A 7,164-nucleotide genomic window follows, 5' to 3' on the forward strand; every position below is an offset into this window, starting at 1 on the left:
ACATGACTGAGAGTGTGATGGAAATTCTTCAGATGAAAAGTAGGAAAATGGCCTTTGTTACGCCCTCACTAAAGTCAACTGGAGTTTTTTTTCAAGATTTTCCTATTCAACCTGCTAATCTGTCAAATCCCAAACTAACAAAGCCTTGTTGGAGGAGTTAAGGAAGATTCTAATATGTATCTGACATAGTGATGACATTCAGAAGACTTCATTGTGTTGGGAAACTTTGATCCATTGTTGGAATTCCCTCCAAGACCTTTCCACTTGGCTTATCCAGAACACCTCAACCAGTTCTGGAACGCTTTATCCAGTTCTCTGGGATCCAAAAAAACCTATCTCATTTCAACTCCAGCTCAACTCTAATACTTTTTTATTAGGCATGTAACAGCTCTTTACCCATGCTGGCCAGGCCCAGATCCAGGGGGCTTATGTGCAAGGTGATACCACAATTCCAATTCATATGAAACACTACACACTTAATAGACATCTTTCCTAGCTACCAACATCTGTGCGTCTTGTATGTAAGGACCAATAGCTTTGCAAATTTTGTACACGCCAATCACTTTGCAGATTGGCTAAGGCAATCTCACCAGTTCAGGAAGTTCCTGCCTACTTTATTTACTATTAATATACCCACAATAGTTAGTTTAGTAAACTTCTGCCTCTCTCATTTACTATAAACATATTCACAATAGTTATATCAGTAATTACTTGTCCAGATTTAACCAATGAGGAGTTCTTGTGGCACCTTAGAGACTAACAAATTTATTTGGGCATAAGCTTTTGTGGGCTATAACCCACTTCATCAGATGCATGGAGTGAAAAATACAGTAAGCAGGTATAAATATATAGCACATGAAAAGATGGGAGTTGCCTTACCAAGTGGAGGGTCAGTGCTAACTAGGCCAGCTTAATCATGGCAGATGTGGACCATTCCCAACAGTTGACAAGAAGGTGTGATTATCAACATAAGGAAAGTGATTTTTTTGTAGTGACCCAGCCACTCTCAGCCTTTATTCAGGCCTAATCTGATAGTGTCAAATATTCAAATTAATTTGAGTCTGTTTTTGAAGTTTTTTTGTTGAGGAATAGCCACTTTAAGTCTGTTATTGAGTGTCCAGGGAGACTGAAATGCTTTCCTACTGGTTTTTGAAAGTTACAATTCTTGATGTCTGATTTGTGTCCTTATCTTTTGCATAGAGACTGTCAGTTTGGTCACAAGTATATGGCAGAGGGAATTGCTGGCACATGATGGCATATATCACATTGGTAGATGGCAGGTGGAGCAGCCCCTGATGGCATGCTGATGTAGTTTTCCTATGATGGTGTCGAATTGAATAGATATGCTGACGAGTTGGCAGTGGGGTTTGTTGCAGATGTTTCTGGGTTAGTGTTTTGTTGTTGGTGAGTAGTTGCTGGTGAGTTTTGCTTCAGGTTGGGGGCTGTCTGAAGTAGGACTGGCCTGTCCCAAGGTCTATAAGAGTGAGATCTCCTTAGGATGGTTGTAGATCCTTCATGATGTGCTGGAGAGGTTTATTTGGGGCTGTAGGGATGGTTAGTGCTGTTCGTTTAATTACTTTGTTGCGGCCTGTCTGTAGTAGAGACATCTCGTACTCTTTGTCTATCTGCAGTCTCTTTCTTCAATACCCCAGGGGGTAATTGCTTGATCATGAGGTGGTGTCCTCTGTCTGAAGGGATTGCAGCAAATGGGTTGATCTAAGCTGGCTATAGCAAGGGTCATGGATGTGGCCGGATGAAACTGAGGCATAAGTAAGTATAGTAAACTCGTAGAGTTTCGTAGGGGTAGTCTTTACGTGACAATCGATCATATGCAGTGAGTGTTCAGAAGGGGAATCTTCGGTGGCCGGTCCAGGCTTGAGTTGAATGAGGCGTTGAAAAGTTAAAATCTTGGGAATTAATAAAGGGCCTCCTCCCGTGGTGTCTCCATATGAAATGGTCATCAACATAGTGTACAGTTAGAGTAGGGCCGCTGAATGGAACAAGACACAGAGGAACAATTGTTCTGAGCATGCCATAAAACTTTGGTAAATGGTGTGGGTCCTCATTAGGACCATCTAAATGGAAAAGACCATGATTAAGATGGATTCAGTACCTGCGTCTCGTAAGACCCCTAGTCTCCATTTTTTCCTGGCTTGGCCCACACTACACAGGAAGGTTTGCAGGTCAAAAAACATTTACAACAATGTCTGGGTCAATGGGAGCGTCAAGGTTAAACCACAATAATTAGCCCATGCGTGCTAATTGCAATAGACTACAGCTCAGTTCAAGCAAAAGCAGCCTCTTAATCCTCGATCGTGGGTTGAGCCCACGTTGGATTTGATCTTGCACTCCTAACACATTGCACTTTGACCCAAGATTCTTTTTCTTTTTTTTCACTTTCTGGTGAACAACAAACCAAACAATTTTTGGGTCCACCAAAATATTTCACTAATAGAATATTCATCCAAAAATCTTTCCCCAGCGCTATATACAAGTCTTTGGAAGTAACCACCCAGAGAAAGATCATTAGCTTTTCCATCCAAGATCTAGCTGCTGAAGACTGAGAGAGTGGGCTATGGGCCTTTCACCTCTAGGCCAATGGTTACCCTTGCTCAGGTGCACTGATGAAAGGCAACGGCTTGGGGCAGACTTTCAGACTCCTTTCCAATGTCTACAGGGTGTTTGTTGGCATTGCATCTAAGATGAAATCAATTCTCTCGAACCTCAGCCTGGAACAAGCTGATTGTAGGTCAAGGAAGGAAGGTTTTCTTCCTCTCTAGTAAAGTGCTCAAAGTGTGATCCAAATAAATCCCTTGCCTCTCATAAGCTTATACAGGTAAATTCCTAAATTTTCACCTTCACTAATCACGCGAGAGGATATGCACAGTCTTTGCTCCCCCAGGGATTAATCCTTACTTCTGGTTTTATTAATAACAGAAAAATCATTTTATAAGTATAAAAGTAGGAGTAAGTGTTCAAGTCATACAGACAGAACAAAGGAAGTCACCAGGCAAAATAAAACAAAACCTAAGCCTAACACATAAAGAAACTGATTCCAGGGAATCGCTCACCCTCAGAGGTGGTTCCAATCAGCTTCTTTCACAGACTAGACTCCTTCCTAGTCTGGGCCCAATCCTTTCCCCTGCTACAGTCCTCCTTACTTCCAGTAGACATCTTAGCAGGGGGTTTCTCATGACTGGCAGCCCCTTTGTCCTGCTTCACCCCCTTTTCTAGCTTTGGCATAAGGCGGGAATCTTTTGTCTCTCTGGGTCCTCACCCTTCCTTCTAGATGGAAAAATACCAGATTTAAGAAGGATTCCAGTTTCGTGCTCTCTGTAAGAGCCCTAATCTCCATTCTTCCTGGCTTGGCCCACACGTACACAGGAAGGTTTGCAGGACAAAAAAAATGTTTACAACCAATTGTCTGGGTCAATGGGAGCCGTCAAGGTTTTAAACCACCATTAGTGGCCCACGCTTTGCATAATTACAATAGGACCTCAGAGTTAGACTTCACGTTTCTGGCTTCAGATACAAGAATGAGACATGCATACAAATAGGAGGCATATATTCAGTAGCTTAGAACCTTTGTTATGATACCTTACAAGAGACCTTTTGCATAAAGCATATTCCAGTTACATCATACTCACACTTATAAGCATATTTCCATAAAAGGTATGGAGTGCAACGTCACCGGGTGCCCTCCCTAGCCTGCTTTCGCTGCTTCCTGATGGCACAGAATTGACAACAAAGGAGCCAGGATAGGAGGCTTCTAAAACCGAGAGAGCTCTTCTATCGTGTCAAGGTCTTCTCAGGAGCTATCAAACCCCCTCTACCCTCGGTTTCTACGCCCCACATCCTAGCAGCTCAATGATTTTTCTCCCTGGAAGAGCCTCGAGGGAGGCAGACGAAGCGGAGAGGATTGCTTTGGGGGCAAATAAAAGAGAGAGGAATTGTTCCTTGGGATTTTTGTCTGTTTCTCTGGTGATGATCCTGAGGGAGGAACGGGAAGCATAATTCCATTTTTTCAATGCCTCGGACTGGGTTCAGTTGGTGAAAGTGAGCAGAGGGGTTCCTTCACTCTCTGCTCTTGTTCTCACAGGGGAATGGAGACGGGACTGGTTTCCCAATTTGGACAGAAAGTGGCTTGCGAAAGCCGAGGAGAGCCTGCTTCCTGCCTGCACCGAGTTGACAAAGTGGGGAAGCCAAAGCCGAGAGACCCCGTAGACAAAGTCAGAATGCTATCCGCTCACATGGAGGGGGAGCACAAGCCCTTCCTGGGCTTCTCTGCCCAAATTATAATCAGGTGAGTGATTTTCCTGGACCAACCTCTAGGTAGGCAGAAGAAGAAGTCAAGAGGGTTGCGATGGGGTAAATGAAACCCGAGGACTCTTCCACTTGAGATTTCTTTGTCTTGCTCTTGTGATTCTGATGGATGAACCTAAAGCGTCATTTGAGCGGGTTTCAATGCTTTTCCTTGGGCTCAGCTTGTGATGCTGAGCACAGGGGTTCCTTCACTCTCTCTGCTTCTACCCTCTGTAATGGGGAATGGACCAGCTTTCGAAACAGCCTACCGGAGCTGAACGAAAACAGCAAGAAACATCCAGGTTGACCCTAGATTAATATTTTTTCCCCAATTTTCTTGGTGAAACAGAACAAAAACATCATTTTCATAAGAACTCAACTCCCATTCAGGCTCCAAACTCTTTTGCAAGATTTCCAGAAGGGCTCAACACCCTGAGTGCTGAGCTATTTTGGGGGAAAAAAACAAAAACAAACAAGGCCAGTACCGATTGTGAATTCTGGCTGCTTGACCATGTGGCGGGAGTTTGAGGTTCTCATTAAGCTAAGCGTCTCTATTCTGCCTCTATCCTAGTGTCCGTCTTTTGTTCCCCTAATAAGTGAGGGGGGAGATTAGAACACCTCAGAAGGCACAAGGTTGTAGGAAACCTGCAACTTTAGATGAGGGTGATGGTGTCTAAAAACCAGATCTCATGTAGATGTTGAAAGAGAGATGCTGTCTTAGCCTCCTTGAGCAGCTCATACAACCTTGAAGAAAACGAGGGTTGAGAGAGCTGTTTTTTGTCCCAGTGTCAGGATGGCTGAGTGGTCTAAGGCACCAGACTCAAGGCTCTGCCTTTTCTGCAAGTGGGGCTTCTGGTCTCTCTCAGGAGCCATGGGTTCAAATCCCACTCCTGACACAACCTCTTAGCTCTACCTCAAGAAGTGGCCGGGAAGAGCACTTGTTTAGCAGCTCTCTTAGAGTAGCAGCAAGAGAAGTTAGAGGGAATTTTCACTACCATCAGAATCCATGCGTTCAAGGCACCTAGTTGGGTCAATTCCAGTTTATTCCCCACCAGAAAGTTGGCATGGCTTGATGTTGGGCAGGTATGGATGTCAAACGTACAGGTGGAGAAAGAAGGGAGCAGTACAGGAAACACTGATAAATGGAAGGTAAGACTCTTAGTCTCAGGGCTTGGGTTTGAGCCCTAAACTGGGTGCTCTACCTACTCTGGTTTGGCTGCTTCCTGAGGGTACAGAATTGACACCAAAGGGAGCAGAGAGAGGAGGCAGCTACAACCAAGAGCCCTCTTAGATTGTGTCAACATCCTATCAGGAGGTCTACAAAGCCCCTCTCTCAGTTTCTATCTCAGAAATTCTATCAGCTCAAGGACCTTTTTCCATCCAAGAGCCACTAGGTAGGCAGAAGAAGAGGTGGAGAGGATTGCGATGGAGGTAAATAAAGCAGAGAAGAATTGTTAAAGCTCAGCCTCTACACTCTTTTAGACAAATACACTTACTTGTGCAAACAATTTAGATTTTCCTTGTTACCTAGCCTAACCAAAATTGTAACAGTATTGCAGTTTGACACAAATTTTTTTTTTCCACTTTTCACAGTTTTTTCCACAGACTGGACTCCTTCCTAGTCTGGGCCCAATCCTTTCCCCTGGTACAATCCTTTTTAGTTCCAGTAGACATCTTAGGTGGTAAGCAGGGGGTTTCTTATTACTGGCAGCCCCTTTGTCCTGCTTCACCCCCTTTTATAACTTTGGCATAAAGCAGGAATCTTTTGTCTCTCTGGGTCCTGAGGTGGGTGGGGCCTTGGGGGACAGCGTGGAGTAGGGGCTGGTCCTGGGGTGCAGCAGGGGTAAAGCACCCCCCAGGGAAATGGGAAAGTGGACACCTGTGAACATAACTATATATTTAAGAGATATGCTTGAGACATCAGCATAGTGGGCGTGTGAGACTCTGATGCAAATGTGCAAGCATAATCCCATATATCCAAAATAGCCATTGACACCATACATACAGGCTAAATACCCTTATGCGTCTAGTAGGTGAATTACATTTCCCCACCATGTATATGGGAATTTTTCTAATTTATGTCTTTTTTATCACTCCGTTTGGAAGTTTCGGACATTTTTCCTGTGCCAATAACCTCCACATCGCTGCAACGAGGTGGAAAACTCACCCTTTCAAACCATGTGTTAGAACATTTTTCTGTCTCCTCTTGGAGTGTGTTGGTAGCTCACATTTACGAACTAATTTAACCTCCCACAACCTCTGTGAGTTCAGGGAAGTGTGCAATCCCGACACTCCTGATGGAGAATCTGAGGCATGGAGAGGTCTAATGAGGTACTTCAAATTACATAGGAATCCTGAGGCAATGCCAAGAAAGGAGCCTGCATCTCCTGAGTCCAAAGCTAACATCTGAACTACACGGCCATTCTTCCTTCCTATGTCAGAACTAGAATAGCAGTACATTGAAATCCAAGGGATATTTTTTCTCCCATGCCATCCATCTCCAATCTTCTGCTTCCTCATCCTGGAGGATCTTGATTGCGCCTGGGACACAAGCTTTCACTTGTTTGGGAGTCTGTGTTTTGCAGACAATGGAAAAGACCTTGGGAGGGGAGGGTGACAGGTCTGGAGCTCTGCTTCAATACATCAGACACAACCAGCTCCTGTCCCCCAGTGAAGATAGTGCTGTGTTTGAGCAAGGGCCCAGTATCAGTCTCTGCTAACAAGCGTGAGGTGTGCATGGCCTTGTCTACACACAGCATTTCACAGGCTCAACTAAGGGGGTGTTGCTTGAAACAGATTCAGTCACACTGATGCAAGCCTCTATGTAGTTCTTGGACAGCACTTTCCAACCAAGGATCTCAG

The 7,164-nt window shown here is 44.5% G+C and overlaps 1 non-coding gene across 1 annotated transcript; it reads left to right on the plus strand.

The window, feature by feature from the left end:
- The first annotated feature begins 5,089 nt into the window (after positions 1-5,089).
- On the plus strand, positions 5,090-5,198 carry TRNAL-CAA (transfer RNA leucine (anticodon CAA)). The gene is made up of 2 exons: positions 5,090-5,127; positions 5,164-5,198. It is a non-coding gene; the product is annotated as a tRNA-Leu (tRNA).
- Positions 5,199-7,164: the final 1,966 nt, after the last annotated feature.

The sequence above is a fragment of the Chelonoidis abingdonii genome, unplaced genomic scaffold (assembly GCF_003597395.2).
Source record: "Chelonoidis abingdonii isolate Lonesome George unplaced genomic scaffold, CheloAbing_2.0 scaffold0496, whole genome shotgun sequence".
Lineage (NCBI taxonomy): Eukaryota > Metazoa > Chordata > Testudines > Testudinidae > Chelonoidis > Chelonoidis abingdonii.